We start from the raw sequence: 18,044 nt of genomic DNA, 5'->3' as shown, positions 1-18,044 counted from the left end.
GGACTCTAAATGCATCAAAATTATTATCTTTATCTAGGTCTCCATTTCTTGCCATCTCTCTCTTGGGTTGTCAATCATTCTACATGGCGTTGTCTAGCTATATTGTTTTCATATCTTACTTTTCTCACTTCATATATTGCCCTACTTGTAAATTTGTAGTTCATGTAGTGTGTTATGCTATTTGTAGTCCATGCCTCCACCATGGACTTATGAAATTTAGTAACTGTCTCTTTAAATGTATTCACATCACCATCCCTAAACCTCAACTTTTGTAAGAGAGCTACTAATCTATCTAGGTGTATTGACACTTCTGCCTTTGCAATCCTCATTTGTCCCCCATTGGTCCAATTCGGAATAGCAAGGTGCAACTTTTTCCATGCTTCATACTTCTTTGGTTGTTTTACAAGTATATTTCATTCCTCATCTCAAGGTGGAGATATAAACTTTCTAGTCTTGCATCTGCCAAAGCATGGTTTATAAGGGATATTTTCACTCTTGCCTAATTTTTTCATCCTTTTTTATTTCCGCTTAGCCCCCGTGCAATCCAACTTTAGAGAGCACTTGTTCTACCTTCTTGCATATAGCATTAGCTTCTGACATGGGTTGCATCTTGTATGCAAAGCATATATATTCATATACTAGCTTCTCAATTATTCTAACCAAATAATGCAATGTGCAAAAGTAAACCCTTGTTAGGGGTATTTCCAAAAGGAGGTGCCAATTTGAATCCATTGGAACTAGCATTCCATTTTTCATGACTTTCTGATCATGTGTTGGAGCACCTTGTTGTCCTGCCTTGGGAAGCCATTCTTTCTTTTTATATTTCCCTTTATTCCTAGTTTGTATACAATATATGCACTGAAATTTTGCATTTGGTGCATTTGATAAGCCAAACATACACTTCAATGTTTTTAAATCACCTGCAAGATGCCATTCAACTTGATAGTCCCCAAACCCCTCAATGTGTAAAACTGCTCCATCATTTTGCTATTGAATAACACTGGGTATATTAGTGTGGTTTTAAAAAAACTTTAAGTACTTCAATGTCCTCCTTTGGTACTTCAAATGCTGCAAGCCACCATATTTTATTCTCTGATTCCACACTAAAGTATAAAGGATAGTTTTCATCGATGTTGGAATCTAATGCTCGATTCATAAGTGTTATAGTCAACATTCAAGTTTTTGACCCTTAATAATCTCACTCTCATCAAGTTTGAGGAAACTTAAGCTTGCCTTTACATTCTTCCATAGACATATTGTAGAACTTAACCATAGCAATCTGAACCCTACATATATCCAATACAAAGTTTTTGGATACATTCAATACAAAGGCAACTTCTTTGGAACCATACTTCAATATGTGTGTGTGTTCCAGATGGGTCAACTCACCAATTATTTCTAAAACTTTCTCATTTAGTTGTTTTCGAGCCTTCTTCATGTGAAATGGATTTGGCAAAGGCATTACTCTCTTTTTTTGAAGAATTCCTTAAAACTTGTATCCAAATGTTGACAGAGCATATTGTATGACTTAGAAAACATTCCCACCTTATCACATAATCCTTGAGCATCTGTAGCAGTAAACAAGTTGCTCATATCCCTAAGATGTTCACTTATGACAACATCTACAATGTCCCTAAATTTACCATTTTTCAATGCATTTTTACCATTTTCTTGCTTATGACTTTGGCAATAGTATCATTCTTTGCATGAGGGAACATATTTCTCATTGTAGCAGATTGAGCATATATATGTCTATAATATTGTCCACTTCCTTTGGTTAATTGATGAATTGGTTTAACTAATTGGATATGCCAACGTGCTTCTTTGGATTTTAAAGTGGGCCCAATCTCCAAAGTTTTTGTGACCTTCCTCTTTATGTTTTCATTCTCCTTCTCCAAGTCCATAACTTTAAACTGTAACTCCATATTCTGTATGTGTGTAGCATGCATAGCATCTTCAATGACAATACATTGCTTGTTGTAGGCTCTAGTTCTCCCTATCCTTCTCAGTCAATAATCTATCATTTTCCATCAAAGACTGCATATTCCCTTGTAATCTTATCTATATATTTGCCAAGGCTTTCATGAACCATTGCTAATCCTTGTGTGACAAGTCTACATGTGTATCCATGCAATCCTTCATTGCCTTCACAAACAAACTTTACAAATGATGTAAGCTCTTCAAATTGTGGTGGCCTTTGAGTGACTGGGTCGAGTGGATAAATGCACCCATCAACCCAAAGGTCCACATTTAATTTCACTACGTTTCTTTTTTATTGCATAATGTATCTTATTCCATCATCCCTTTTTAAAATTCTTTTGAACATTGGTGCATATTAATCCTCCAATTGAAAGTGAATATCTCTCTTTCTCTTGGTACGTCCTGCACCTGCATTTTGCAAAGAAAAATGAATGCCAAATTTAACTTGGATTAATATTCAAATCACACAATTACACCCCTTTGATTCACTATATTTGTGTTCTTTTGAACCCAATTGGATCTTGTCTCTTTCTCTTGATTTCAGTCATGATAGACCCTAATCAGCATGTAATCTTAGCTTTTAATTTACCTCTAATTAGCATCAAATCTTATCTTCTGTTCTATCCAAAATATTCTCTCTCTCTCTCTCTCTCTCTCTCTCTCTCTCTCTCTCTCTCTCTCTCTCTCTCTCTCTCTCTCTCTCTCTCTCTCTCTCTCTCTCTCTCTCTCTCTCTCTCTCTCTCTCTCTCTCTCTCTCTCTCTCTCTCTCTCTCTCTCTTTCTCAACAAGATTTGATCAAAGATATTTAAACACATTCATACAGAAGCTTGGCTAGTGGAGAACAATAACATCATCTTATCTTCTGCCCTAATTTACTCTCTGTCACTCTATCACATATTTTCTTAGTTCATCTCACACAATCCTCTCTCTTTCCCCCCCTTCTCCATCTCTCTCTCTATCTCTCAATTATTGCTTAAGGTTAAACAACAACTGTAAAAAATAATAACATCACAGAGATTACAAAAATAAAGATACCTCCATTAACACTTGATTACTTATAGTATAAACTATTGAAGAGGAAGATACTTATAGCATAGTACTAAAGAGGGAGATTGCCTATAGCAGGGTAGAGAGTATTGTAGATAGAGATTATTTAATTTCAGCAAATGGTATCAAAACCACTCCTTAATGCTGCTTCAGAAGAATTCATATGCAAGAAACCATATTCTGGAGGAAGGAAAAGAGTACACAAAATTTGGGACAAAACTAGAGCTTTGAGAGGGAATGGAAAAATGCTTAGAAATAGGCATATACTTGTCCAAAAATGATAAAAATTTAAGAGGAAACTCTCAAGTCAAAAAGCTGTCTCTAGGTAAAAAATAATCTTAAATTATAATGTGTACGTAATTTTTTAGCTTTTGCTCTTTTAAGAAGTGAGAATGAGAATGATTCTAATATGTTTTAATGTTGAAAAATCATGAGGGCATTAAAGAGTTGTATATCAATTATTGGCTCTGTTTTTTGAGAAATTTGAATTGTAATTTTTTAGTTAGGAGGATTTTGAAAAAAAATGACTTTATGCTACAGTTTAGGAATAAAATAATAGGTGAAAACTATTGAAAATACAAATACAAGATTTGCATGATTGTAAAAGATCTCTTATTATAATATTATTTTGGAATCTCTTTTTAGAGAGAGAGAGAGAGAGGTGAGAGAAACCCCTTAAGGGGCAAAAAAGAGAGTCCATATTTCTCCTAATGACAAACCTCTTTCTTCACCATATCATGGGAAACCTTTTCCTTCTACTCATCAACTGTTCTCCAATGATGATAGTTTGAAGTTGTTACAGAAGCAAACCCAAGATGTCTTGGATCCTAAGAGGGTTATCACTACTTCAAGAATTATTTTGTCCATGATTTCAAATCGTGTCTAGAAGCAATTGTGTCAGTCCTTCAAGATAGGTTTATGCCTGCCAAAACTCCTTCTAATTAGCTTTCAAAGAAGTTATTTACCACTTCCTACATGGTGCTAAAAGGAATTACCATTGATAGCTCATGTCTTTTAGCCAAGATAGATCAACATTTTATTAGAGCCACGAGGGGTAATGTGACTAATGTCACATTTGGTTCTTACCTTTCTTTTTTCCTAACATATGTTACCCCTACGAAGAAAATTCCCACACTATCAGTTGATTATCCAAGGGTTCCTCCTCCTTCTACTACTAAAGATGATGATGTTATCATTGAGGATGTTGATTATTTTCCTCCTATGGTCATTCAAAGGAAGCATCTTAAGCAAGTGGCTGAATCAATACTGATTCCCACTCCTCCGGTTTCAATTCTTGTTCAATATTGTAGTCAACTGCCTACTTTCCTTACAATGCCAAATCTTTCCACAGCACATATAGATGGTACTCTGGATATTTCCATTCCCTCTATGCAATGTCTAGTGATAGGAGATGAAATTTTCTTTTTGTGCAAAGATATTCAAAGCTCTATTGAACTCTCAGTTACTGTTTGTATCCAACAGCTTTATTCTTGTTTTTATGAAAAGGTTCAACAGTCCAAGGAGAAGTTGAATAAAGCTAATAATCAGCTAGTCTCCGGTCAAGATAAATTTTTTGACTTCTGTACATAGATGGAGTAATAAACTAAGGTCATTGATACTCAGAAAGAGGAGATCTCTACTTTGCAAGCTCATTTGGCAAAGACTAAATCCCAAGTTGTTATTGTGACTAAGGAGAGGGATAGGTTGTTGAGGGAGGCTCAAGATCTAAAAGCTTTGATAACTATCCAGACAAAAGAGGTCAAATCAGCTAACACTATCCTAGACTAGAGTAATACTTAGATTTAATAGCTTAAGGAACAATTGGCTCAATCATGTTCTACTTCACGGAGTCCTTCTGTACAACCAGTTCCTTTCTTATCCCTTGTAGATTTAGCTATGCTTCAAAGAAACGCCACATTATACCCTTTATTCCAAGCTAAGATGGAAAGGCTTTAGTCAAGAATGGACTTGTTGTGATCTTCACTTAAGCAGTCCCAAGAGTTTTTCCCTCTAGATTGCTTCTTCTTTGTTCATCATCAGCAACACAAGTGGGCATTTTCTATTAAGCTTTCCATGATGGATTTTCCTCTTCCAGAGGATGGTTGGAGTGGAGCTTGGTATTTTGATTTGTTCATTGAAGTGGCCAGAATGGTTTTTGAGGATTCTCTGACACAGACACCATGCTTATGTCTTATATGCACTTGCAAGGTGATTTGTTGATCCCAAGTGATGAAGGCTTAGCTTGGTATGTGGGGGCTGTGGTATTACAAGTTGTTTTATATGTCTGACATTTGGAGTTGCGGATAGATTGGATATTTGAGACATATTCCTCCAGAATGGTTGATTGTCCTAAGACTTCATGGCATACAACTATTGATTCTGTGACCTTAAATCAATGCCAAAACAAAGCTTCTCCTCATGTGCAAAATACTAGCCAACTGAGGGTGGACCACTTAGCCCACCTTTCTAAACAACCTCCATTTGATTCATCTTTCTTTGATGGCTATCATCACACATCTATCTCAGGTCCATTAGTGCCTTGTTTATCTTATTATCAATAGATGTGCCATAGATATGAAATATATCTTTTCCTTTATCAATCTAATCCACAAGTTATTTTACCCCTTCTATTTCAACCCCAAGGTGCTCCTCAGATCCCTATTTTTACTCATTGTTCTTTTATTGAGGATTGTGTTTTTTTCCCTCCTTCTTCTTGCCCTTCCCCATCCACCACCACTATTCTTTCCACTTTTTTAATCTACTTGTTAACTTATTTTTAAACTGATTCCCCTAAATTTCCAACTAATCCTTCTTTAGCTCATTCTTCATTTTATGATTTCACTTACCCATCACTTCATCCTCTTTTACTTATTCATCTTTCCTCTCCTACCACTTTTATTCCTCACCCCTCTCAGTTGGTTAGTGGTTATACAAGCTTTGATCATAATATTCCTAGATGATAGGGATGGAGTTCAGTAGATTCTCTTACAAGACCTCAAATAAATTGGCTGCTGATTGTAAAGGAATGGATAACTGCTAACCAAGATTTTTAAAATTATCTGTATTTTTCTCAATAGTATTCTCAGTTTTTAGATCCTTCAATGAGATCGACTGCTCACTTTGCTTACTATCTTGTGTACATGCACCGGCATTCACATAATGATCAGAAGTCAATCCCAAAGTTGTGCATGAATGCAAATGTGAATATTGATCCTCAACAACTGGATATATTGTACTTTCATGCTCTTTTTTTACCTAACTAATATCTTATATTGTTGGAAAGAATATGTAAGCTGCAGATTTTCTAAAACACTCCGAAGAATTTTGTAAAAGAATCTTTTTCCATGGATCGTTTCTATAATCATCAATCTTTTAAGTGGGATCATCTTCATTGATACCCATGGATGCATTTTTTATTATTCATAATGATATATCTTTTGGAGATGCCATTCAGATGGTTGTTTTCTGTTAGTATGTATGTGTGATGGTTATTTTACTCTATGATGGGGTTGTGGTGGTTGGATATTCAACTTGTTCAAGAAGATACATTTTTGAAGATTTGTGGTGGAGATGATGATGGATGGATAGCTCAAGATAAAGAACCTCTCACATCCTTTACAAGTTTGTTATGCTTTTTTATTTCTAAGTTGTGTTAATGAGTAAAGGTGTTTTCCTTTCATTGAGATTCTTTGTTAGATGTAGATTATGACTTGGGGTCATGTTTGGATGGTGTTTCCTAAAGATGCTATGGAAGATCAAGCTAAGCTATATTTTGGACTTCTATGCTCGTTTTCTAAGGTTGCGAGTGTAACAAGCGGGATACACACTGACTAGGGTTTAGACACCCCATCACACTGACCGGGGTATTTAAGGTGTAAGAGCCCCAAATTAGGGCAACCAGTTATTATCAAGATCATACTCTTCACCTTCATCTCCAGCTTCCATGGCTTTCTCCTCCCTTATCTCCTCCCTTCTCTCTTTCTCTCTCTTCTTCTAGTCTTCTTCCTTCTTCTTCTTGTTCTCTTTCTCTCTCCTCAGCTCTTCTTCTCTCTCCTCTCAGCTTCTTTCATTACAAGTGGTATGAGAGCTTCAGTCTTTGGTCCTTTTCTTCTTTCCCCTTTCTCTCTTTTCAAATCCCAAAAACCCTAGTTACTTTGTAAAATATTACACGGCGCAGCGAACAGAATCTGAGAAAGAGATAGAGAGTACACAACAGATAAGAGGAGAATCAGTAAAATTCTTTAACTCCAAACAACTGATACAAAGATGGCTCTGTCCACCCGTGCGCTTCCACTGTGTGAAGCTTAGATGGCGATCTAGACAGAAGATAGGTGAAGAGCTTAAGGCTAGCTGGAACAACAACTCTGACTGGGTGAAAGATGAGTGTAAGATGGCTGCGAAGGGGTTTAGCTTTTATAGCCCGCGAAGGTCGTTAGGTCGGCCTGCTGACCGACCTACCATATGAGCCTCCACTAGTCGGCCAGGGAATATTCCAGGGAATATTCCCTTTACCATCGGGCCGGGGGCGCTGCCCCCGGACCCCCGCCAGGGGGGCCGCTGGCCCCCCTGGGACCCCCCAGCCAGGGGCCGCTTCCGCGGCCCCCGGACCCCACAATAGGGGCCCCTTTTAACTCCCTTACCACGCAACTCAATGCAATGTGCCTCGAGTTGCTACCAGCTTAACCACTCTGTCTAACCCAAAGATTAGACCCACAATGGTCACCTTTTTGCCATCCGGTCACATAGACCTCATCTGATATACAAGTCAGGACTCCACCAATGTCCGGGCTCACACTTGGCTTCTCCTCATAATGGGGGCCTTACAACTTTGAGCACCATGGATCATTGGTAGTACCTAATGAGGGTGGGGCATTGATCATATCTAACATACTTAGCTTACAGGTATAGGTACAGCAAGAAGGACTATAGTTAACTTCAACTTTTTGGAGCAAGCAGGAGCTATGGCTAGAGACTCAGACATATCTAGAGATAAAATGGTTAAAATAGCTAGTCGTCACTTCTTTTCATGCAAATTTTAAGGGTTCCAGGCCAAGTTTAGGGTCCCAGGAGTTGGAAGAGGGCAAGACCCCAATCACTTTTTGCTCCAACCCCCTTTCTCTCTCCTCCCAGGCAAGCTGCCATAGCCATACAGTAGAGAGAACTCATGTTTTTCCATGGAGTAGCCATGGGAGGGCAAGATTGAATCCTTAGGAGCCTTTGCCACTTGACCCTGACCACAGGCCATACCCTTGACAAGGGTGTCACAGGCCAGGAGAGACCCCAGGGAACAGCTCGCAATTGGCGGTGCATTTTGCGCTAATGTTCCCTGCTCCTCCTGCCTCCCCCCTCTACCCTAGCTCTCCTTCCCTGCTGCCCTCTGCCATTCTAAGCCCTAAATCCACACATTGATCTCCTCCTCCTTGACACTCTTGCTCCCCGAGATTCAGCCATAAGGTGGACAACAGTTGGACTGTTTGGAACAGTTTGGAGTAGCCATGGATTCTCCAAGCTAAACCATCTCTGACCTTGAGAGCTCATACCCCACAAGCCCTTCAACCCGTGAATGATGTCTTTTGCCCAGATGAAGATATTGAACTCACCATGTATGGGAGATTTGTGGGCAGCCATGAAAGCTTCACTTGAAGCTTCCCATTACTGAAGCTTAAGCTCGGGGACAAGCACGGGAGCCTTCTTCATCAGCAGGAGCATTTGAAAGCTAAAGTATTCTTCCATGGAGGCCCAACCAACAACCGGACTTGATGAATGGAGCAAGCGGCATCATGATGATTCATGCTTCAACGGTCTTCCCAAGCATTAAAGAGGTATCTCATTCTGATCTTAATCTCTCAATTTAGCCACTTCTTGAGCTTAATCCATTGTTGGAGAGATTCAAGATTGCATACAAGCATCATACCTCTTCCTGAAATTCATTGTAATGGCTGACATTAACCCCTATCTTGTCTTGCGATCTTGGATGAATAATAGCCATTGTAAATTGGGTAAGCAGCAGCCAATGAATCACTGGACTGCCAAGGTAACCCCTACCCCAACCTTAATCATTCCTTACATCTCATGAAAAGGCCCAATGTCTTCTTTCCAATGCATCTCATGCTGATTGCTTGTTAAAAATGTCTGCCATGTATACTCCAGCTGACGAAAAAGGTCGATGCCAAGAGAGGTGGTAAGACAAAAGAGAGGTGACCCTCCCTTACCACTTAAGACCTTGAAGGGGTGCACAGCCCAGCCCAGGGGAAACTTTGCCCACCTCCCAGTGATCCGAATCCCAATACTTGTTTACAAGTACAAGTACCTCCATGAGCTCCACTCCCCTGCCCCAATGATCTCTCTTGGATACCCCACAATGCTAATGGAACCCATGTATGACACTTGAAGTACATGCAGTCAAAGGAGATGTATGGCAATGAATGTACTTATGCATGAATGGCAGAGTTTATGGGTATGAAATGATGCTCAGGATTATGTTTAGTATGCTCAAGATTCTATTGATGTGGCAGATCAGGCCCCTTGAACTATGCTCTATCCATGTAAGACATTGGTACTACGGGTCAGGCAGTGTTTTTGGTCACAGTCCTACAAGACTGTCACAAAGATCTCATTGCAAAAAATTCTTTCCTAAATATGGGGGTGAACTCTATAGCTCACCTCAAAGAGGGCTTTTTCCCCTTCAGTTTGAATCAAAAACCTCCCCAATTGGAGCTAAGGTGTGAAATTTATGCCCATTTTTGTGCACTAGGGTCACTGTGGACAGGATGCAGACCACTCCATGACAGGCACTGTAAACCCCTTACAGAAAATTCTGATCATTTTTTGTCATAATGGTTAATAGCTCATCTCAAAGAGGCCATTGTCCCCTCCGACTTTTGCCCAAAACCTCATCAATCGGAGTTTCCTACAAAGAGTTACGCCCCTTTTACTGACAGCAGGTCGTGTGGACTGCATCCAAATGGCTGGTCAAAAAGGCAAAAGCAAGGCCCAAGAGGAACTCCAAAGGGAGATTAGAGACTCCCGAACCTCCATGAATGAGGAACCAAGCTCACTGCAAGATTAGCATGGTGACATACTGGAGGAAATGCCTGAAACGGACCCGTATACCCTTCTCAATCACACCCTCTGCCAACATGAGCTCCGTCATATGGAACACCACAATGATATGGTCACTAACCACCACCAAATGATGTCCAAGTTTGATGAGGTGATCGAACACATGGCTATCTCAAACTGGAAGACTCAACAAACCTTGGAACAACTCACTGCTCTTGTTGCTCAATTAGAGACCGCTTCATCCCAAGAGAAAACCAATGACTCTAGACATGAGTCTAGACGTCCTCCACATCAAGAACCATCGCATGGCCCACAGGGTATACTTGGTGCTAAGGGAATTTCCCCTTCTACCTATGAGATCGGGGAACCCTCTCATACGCATGATGAGCCCTCATTGAATTCCCCTGTCCACCATGCCGGAAACATTCACTTGAGGCCTTCTCCCACCTTGGGTCAGATTTCACCCGCTTTACCTAGGAGCCCCCATGCACCCCATATGAATCAGCCCCATCAAGGACAATATGGTACAAATGGCCAGCTTGGAAATCATGGACAGCATGGTTATAATGGACAACAAGGGATTAATGCACCATAAGGGATGTATGGATAGCATGGCATGTATGACCATCATGAGATGCATGGACAGCAAGGATTTCATGGGCAGCATGGTCCCTATGATCTGCGTGACAAGGTCATCCTAACAAAGTACAATGGGCAATCCCCCTCACCATCTGACCTGGAAGAATGGACGTCCAAGTTGAAGTCCTACTTCAACATCTACCCCTGCACTGATGATCACAAAATACTTTTTGCCTCTCTTGCCCACACTTGGTGGCGCTATATCAATCAAGAGAATCAACAGTTCATTGATTGGAAAGATTTTAAAATGCATATGGTCCAAGTTTTTGCGTCCCCTATGGAAAAATAATGGTTGGCAAGACGATGGTACACTCGACCAACGTAACCTCACTGTATGTCACAAGTACATCTATTGGTTGAAACCGAGTCTATCTGCTGATATCATGGCCCAAAAACCTACCACATTGTTTGATGCAATCGAATTGGCTGAGAGATATGTAAGAAAGTACCATAAGAATGAGCATTTTCAGTAAGGTGTTGGACCTCCCCACATTCCTTCACAATCAGCCCCATCATACAGAGGTGGTTTTTGAGGCACTTTTATGCCTAATAACAGCCCCAAAGTACTCACTTACCTCGCCTTCCATGCTGAAAGAAAAATGGGCACTTTTGGGACAACATCGAGCTCTACTGCTGAAAATAAATCATCCACTGCATCACCTTCCCATGGATCCAGTAGTCAACAGTTCATCTCCCCAGATGCTGTGAAGGAACAGAAAAAAAAAGGGCCTATGCTTTAAATGTGGAGATAAGTACACTGATGATCATGCCTCCAAATGCCCGTACAAGACAGCTAAGGTCAAAGTTCATAGCACGTATGTCATGGAAGATTGACACAATGAGGAGAATGACCTGGCCATTGACCAGGCTCAGCCCACAGACGATGTTGATCATGAGCAGTTCTACGAACTAGAGGATGGGTTTCCCTTTGACCTGGGCGGTGCTCCCTCACATATACTTGATTTAACATCCCACCCACCTCCCACTTCCCTTTTCTCAATCTCCTTGGATGCTTGGATGGGTTCTCACAGCCCTAGTACCCTTCGCATTCAAGGCAGTATCAATGGAAAGCATGTTTTTATCCTTGTGGATGAAGCACTCACAGTTTCATCAATAAATTAGCCATTGATCGGTTGAAATGTACCCCTATGGCATTACACCACCCCTTGAATTCCAAGTAGCAAATGGAGAAGAAGAAATCAACACACATGTATGTCCCGCAGTTCCCTTATGCCTAGCTCAAAATTATGTGGCACTGGTTGATCTGATTGCCCTAGATATGGGCCCCGTTGATGTTGTCTTGGGATGTGATTGGCTGAAATAATTGGATAAAATTGCTATGGACTTCTCTTAGCTTTACATAGAGTTTATGACGCATGGACAGCCTATCCACCTAGAGAGAGTTTGAGATCATGTTGATTTTTAGCTCATTACAGCAAAGCAACTCAAATCAGAGTTTAAGAAATACTCACAAATCTTTGTTTTGTAATTAAATAAGGACACTTCTGATCAGCCCTCCACAGTATCTCATGACTCTACCTTGTAGACCTTACTTGAGGAATGCAATGACTTATTTCAGATGCCTATATCCCTCCCTCCCAAGAGACAAGTGGACCACCCACTTGACCTAGAGCCCCATTCCAAGCCAGTGAACAAACCCCCCTATAGACTCTCCAAGTGTGAGCATGAAGAAGTTGCAAAGAAAATCAAGGAGTTATTGGAGATGGGTTTCATTGAACCGAGTTCTTCCCCCTATGCATCCCCTCTCCTCTTAGTCAAAAAGAAAGATGGCTCCTTTCACATGTGCATTGACTACATATATTTGAACAAAATTATAGTGAAGAACCACCACCCCATCCCACAGATTGATGATTTGCTGGATGAGTTAAAAGGGGCATGCTTTTTCACTAAGATTGACTTGAGCTCTGGCTACCATCAAATTCGTATGCGGGCAGTAGATGAGGTCAAAACAGCCTTTAGGACTGATCACTCTGGCTACCATCAAATTCGTATGCGGGCAGTAGATGAGGTCAAAACAGCCTTTAGGACTGATCATGGACTTTACCATTTTCTTGTGATGCCTTTTGGGTTGACTAATGCCTTTGCCACCTTTCAAAGTGATGCCAGGAGGCATATTTCACGGTAGATTCCATGCCACGGTGGATTCCGTGAGGTTTTACGGTGGATTCTATAAACTTTGTTGGCCAGGGCTCATACACAAAGTGGATTCTTTGTGCGAGAAGTTGATGGGGACGCCTATCCTTTTCGGGCATTTCATTAATTTAGTGTGTACATGGGTGATTCCATAGCCGGTGATTCCGCATAATACATATGAAATTAATAAACGTTTATGAGTTTAGAGTGCGCACTCGTAATAAATTAAGGTTAGGATTGATTTCTAACCAGTTGATTTATTTATGTAGCTGAAGACTGCTAGATATTCACTTTTGTCGGTTTAATTGTATTATTTTACTAACGATTGTGAATGCTTCAGTTGATGTGTAGAGATAGCAGCAGTGGCGGAGGAAAGCATTGGAGGATAGCGTGTATTTGAGTTATCACTTATATTTTGATGGGTGCATACCTTAGGCATGGTGCCTATATTTTGTCTCACCTATTTATTAAGGCGTTGGATATTTATTTATTATTTTGTATGCGCATGGGTGCACGATTATGATATTTGTATTTGGACATTGTATTGGGTCCGCCTGACTCTTTGGGCGCCCGCCCATTAGCTTTATTTCTATTTTTTGCTAAAGCAAACTCAAAAGCCAAAAGCATGCTATTTTGTAATTTGGGCTATTATTTGAGCTTGAAGATGATTAATACATAAAATACATGCTTTGTGGAGCGCTCACACAAGGCATGGGGGGAGATTGCACCCAATTGGTCTCTTGTTCATGTCGTGCATGCTTTTTACCTTGAGTTTTGTGCAAAAGGTAGAGTTCTTTTGTTCTGAGGACCTTCCGGCATTCACTAGCGAGCATACAACATCCGATCTGCGCACCACTGGTATTAGAGCGAAACTGAGATTGAGAGCTTCCAATCGCTACCCATCTTGTGTGAAGGCAGAGCTCCTGGAACGATCGAGCTCTACGGTCAATCTCATCACGAACGGTCGATACGGGTGGATTCCTGGCAGTCAAGAACCTCTATTTACAACCTCTGATCATGAAGGACCGGCCTGTAACAGCAAAGGACCACTCCAACATATTCTTCTCTAAGTCGTCTTCTCACAGTCAACAGAGATAAGCTCATATCTTTCACAAAGCTTAAAAGCTTAATATTAAAGGGTAGAAAGCTTAGTTTTAAGCTTAAAGAAGCTTATCTTCAAAATCGTCAACAAAACGGCAAGAGAACGTGCTGGGCGGCCATAATTCCGTCGAGGACATGAATATGTCCTAAAAAATCGACGACTGGCTGAGAAACTTAAAGCTTTTTAGTAATCTAAGTTTACTAAGGTTCTCTAACTCCTCAAGTTCAAATTTACCTATTCTGCAAGTCATGTAAGTCATCAGTCACATAAATCTTCCAAGTTGATCAAGTTTCGTAAGTCTGCAACTCTATAAGTCTGGCAAGTAACCAGAAGTCAGAACTGACTTGTGCCCAAAACTTCTATAAGGACTGTTCCTACGCAGAAGCACCGAATTGCAAAGTTGTTCCCTGGAAGGTTCTATTCGCATACGCAGACTTGTTGAATCAGTTTCAGCACATGCAGAAGGTCAAAACTTAGATTTTTCAAAGATTTCAAATCCCGCAATTGCCAAAGACGAAGACCGTGAAAGCCAAACAAAAATATATATGCCTTGTACACCCAATCTTGAGCTACGCTCGTCCCGCTAATTGGATTTTGAGAGTGTAAGGTCTTTTGAAGTTTTGCAGGATGACGGAACCACATATGGCTGATTTGACGAAGGCGATCTTCCTAAACCTACGATGGAACAAAAGTTGGATTTAATTATGATGCAATTGGACGAAGAACAATGAGCCCGACAAGCATTGCAAGTTCAACTGGCCAATTTACAAAGATCGACTACCAATAAAGAGGAACCACAATCTGAAGATCTTATCCGACGTACCATCGATGCGACTCTCGAAGCTCAATCCATCTGCAAAGAAACAAAGATAAGTAAAAGAAATTTCAAATTCTATACTTTCAATGGCACTCGAGATGGAAAAACTGTTCTTGCATTCATCAGTCAGTTTGATAATTACTTTCATGAGAAAACATATGCTGAAAAAGATAAAATCAAGTGTGTCACTAATCATTTAGTGGATAGAGCATCTCTTTGGTGGACCATGGTTCGTAAGAGCATAGATTGTCCCACTACCTGGGAGCATTTCAAGAAGAAGTTTATGCAGAATTTCCTTGCTCCACAATTCCATGAAAAAGCCATAAAGCAATGGGACCTTCTTCAGCAAAGAGATCCTAAGCCTATTCCTCAGTACACCGAACACTTTTGGAATGCATTACTCTAGCTACGCATGCTTGAAGACGTACCTGAAGCGACTCACAAGCGCAAGTATATGTCTGGATTACTTCGGCATTACTACGTTGAAGTCAATATGTTCAAGCCTACAACTTTTGAAGATGCAATTTCTTTAGCTCATGACACTGAAGACAAGCTTCGAGGAAGAGACAAGCGTCCACAACAATTTCAAGTAAATGGTAACTATGGAACTAAGCAATTCAATTCAAATTTTAGAAGATTCAATCAAGGTCGATTTCCTTCATTATCTTTCCATAAGTCTTGGACAAAACCACCTACTTTGTCATCGAATACCAATCAAAACCCTAAGCCAACTTCAGAGCCAAATCCTAATATTCCTAGACTTCCTGCCATTGCAAACAATGTATCTAAAGCCAAACCTATAGTGTGTTACAAATGCCATCAACTTGGACATCTAGCAGCCAATTGCCAATCAAAGAAGCCATCTATCCATATCAACTATCTTGGAGCAATGGAAGATGAAGAACATAAAGAAATGCCTGACTTTACGGAAGAAGAAGATGACATTACTACTCCTTCGGATACTTTACCAGGTATGCCAACTCCACATTCTTTGTTGACAATGAAATGTTTAGTGCATGGAAAAGAAAATATCATTTTGCATGATGATGGTAGTACACATGATTTTATTTCTGCAAAGTTAGTGAAAGAATTGAAATTACAAACTGTTCCTACGCATTATCGCATTAAAGCACCATTCTTAGGCACAAGGTATAATGGAACACAAGAGGTGCATGATTTAGAAATTCAAATTGGTGAATACACTGAAAGAAGGAATTTTCTAGTTGTACCATTACAATCCAGTGATATTATTTTAGGTATGCCTTGGCGACATCAACATAATCCTGATAAAGATTATTCCATGCATTCAATTAATATTCATTTTCTAGGAAAACATATTACATTGTATGGTATGCATGCATCTAATGCTTTTCCACTGCTTACTCATACTCAAGCTAAACGTGCATTACACAAAAGTAGTAAATCTTATCTAATTTAGGTGAATGAACTGCAAGCTAAAGAAAAACATATGCACCCTAGGCATAAAGAATTTCTTGCACAATTTAAAGACTGTTTTGCAAAAGATCTACCACCTGGCTTACCCCCTTCACGTCCTGAAGACCACAAAATAGATTTAATTCCTAGTACACAACCACCTTGTAAAGCACCATATAGGCATAACCAGATAGAGCAAAAAGAAATTCAAAATCAAGTTGAGGAATTACTAAATAGAGGATTGATTAGACCTAGTAGTTCTCCATTTGGTGCACCTACTTTGTTGGTAAAGAAGAAGAATAATACTTATCGTATGTACATTGATTATCGTGCCCTAAATAAGATTACTATAAAGAATAGATATCCAATTCCTAGAGTCGATGATCTTATGGATAAACTACAAGGTTCTGTCATATTTAGTAAAATAGATCTTAGATCTGGTTATCATCAGGTGAGATTAGATAAGTCGGACATATTCAAGACTGCATTTAGAACACAATTTGGTCATTATGAATTTTTAGTGATGCCTTTTGGATTGACTAATGCACCTGCTACATTTAGTAGAATGATGAATCGTATATTTTTAAAATATCAGCATTGTGTTATTGTATTCTTTGATGATATCTTGGTCTTTAGTAAAAATGAGAAAGAACATTATGAACATCTGTCTTTAGTCTTCAACCTGTTGAAAGATAATCAATTGTATGCTAATCAAGAAAAAAGTGAGTTCTTTCAAACAGAAATTGAATATTTAGGCCATATTGTGTCATTAGAAGGTATTAAAGTTGACCCTAAGAATATAGAAGCAATATTGAACTGGCCTATACCTAAAAATATGCATGAATTACATTCTTTTCTAGGTCTTGCTAGTTTTTATAGGAAATTTGTGCGAAATTTTTCATTACTTGCTTTGCCTTTGACTAAACTTTTAAAGAAAGATATTGTTTATCATTGGTCTGATAATCAACACAAATCTTTTGATTTATTGAAACATGCATTAACCCATGCTCCTGTATTACAACTACCTGATTTTAATAGACCATTCTTTTTAGTAGTTACTGATGCTAGCGGATCTGGAATAGGAGCCGTACTTATGCAAGATAATCATCCCATAGCCTATTCTAGTTGTAAACTGAAACCCTCCGAACTTAAATATTCCACATATGATAAAGAATTATTAGTTGTGGTACAAGCTTTAAGACAATGGAAACATTACTTAATGGGTTCTGAGTTATGATTAAGACTGATCAACAAAGTATTAGACATTTACTTAGTCAACCTCAAATATCTAACCGACATATCAAATGGGCAGCTTTTATTCAGAGTTTTCATCCCATTATTCAATATCAACCAGGTAAAGAAAATGTAGTGGCCGATGCATTAAGTAGAAGACCGACCATTCATAATATCTCTATTATATCATTTGATTCTTTAACTCCTTTGAAAGATACTTATCATCAGGACATTACTTTTCATCCTGATTGGAATAAATTAGTTGGAAATAACTGGATTCCTATTGATTCACTGTCTTATAATGATGGATTCATGTTTTATGAAAAGAGATTATGTGTTACAGCTCCATTTAGATCTTTTGTTTTGAATGGGATTCATTGTCCTCCATATCAAGGTCATAGAGGTATCATATCTACTTTGCGTACATTGACTGAAGATTTTTATTGGCCACATATGGACACTGATGTATCTAACTTTGTTTCTGAATGTTTGATTTGTCAAAGAGTTAAGAGACATCATGGTAAACAGTATGGATTACTTATGCCTTTATCTATTCCATCAAGACCATGGGAACAA

This window comes from Lygodium microphyllum, chromosome 11, assembly GCF_053477565.2.
Source record: "Lygodium microphyllum isolate KBCC chromosome 11, Lygodium_microphyllum_v1.1.10, whole genome shotgun sequence".
Taxonomy (NCBI): Eukaryota; Viridiplantae; Streptophyta; class Polypodiopsida; order Schizaeales; family Lygodiaceae; genus Lygodium; species Lygodium microphyllum.
This window is presented reverse-complemented; position numbering follows the sequence as displayed.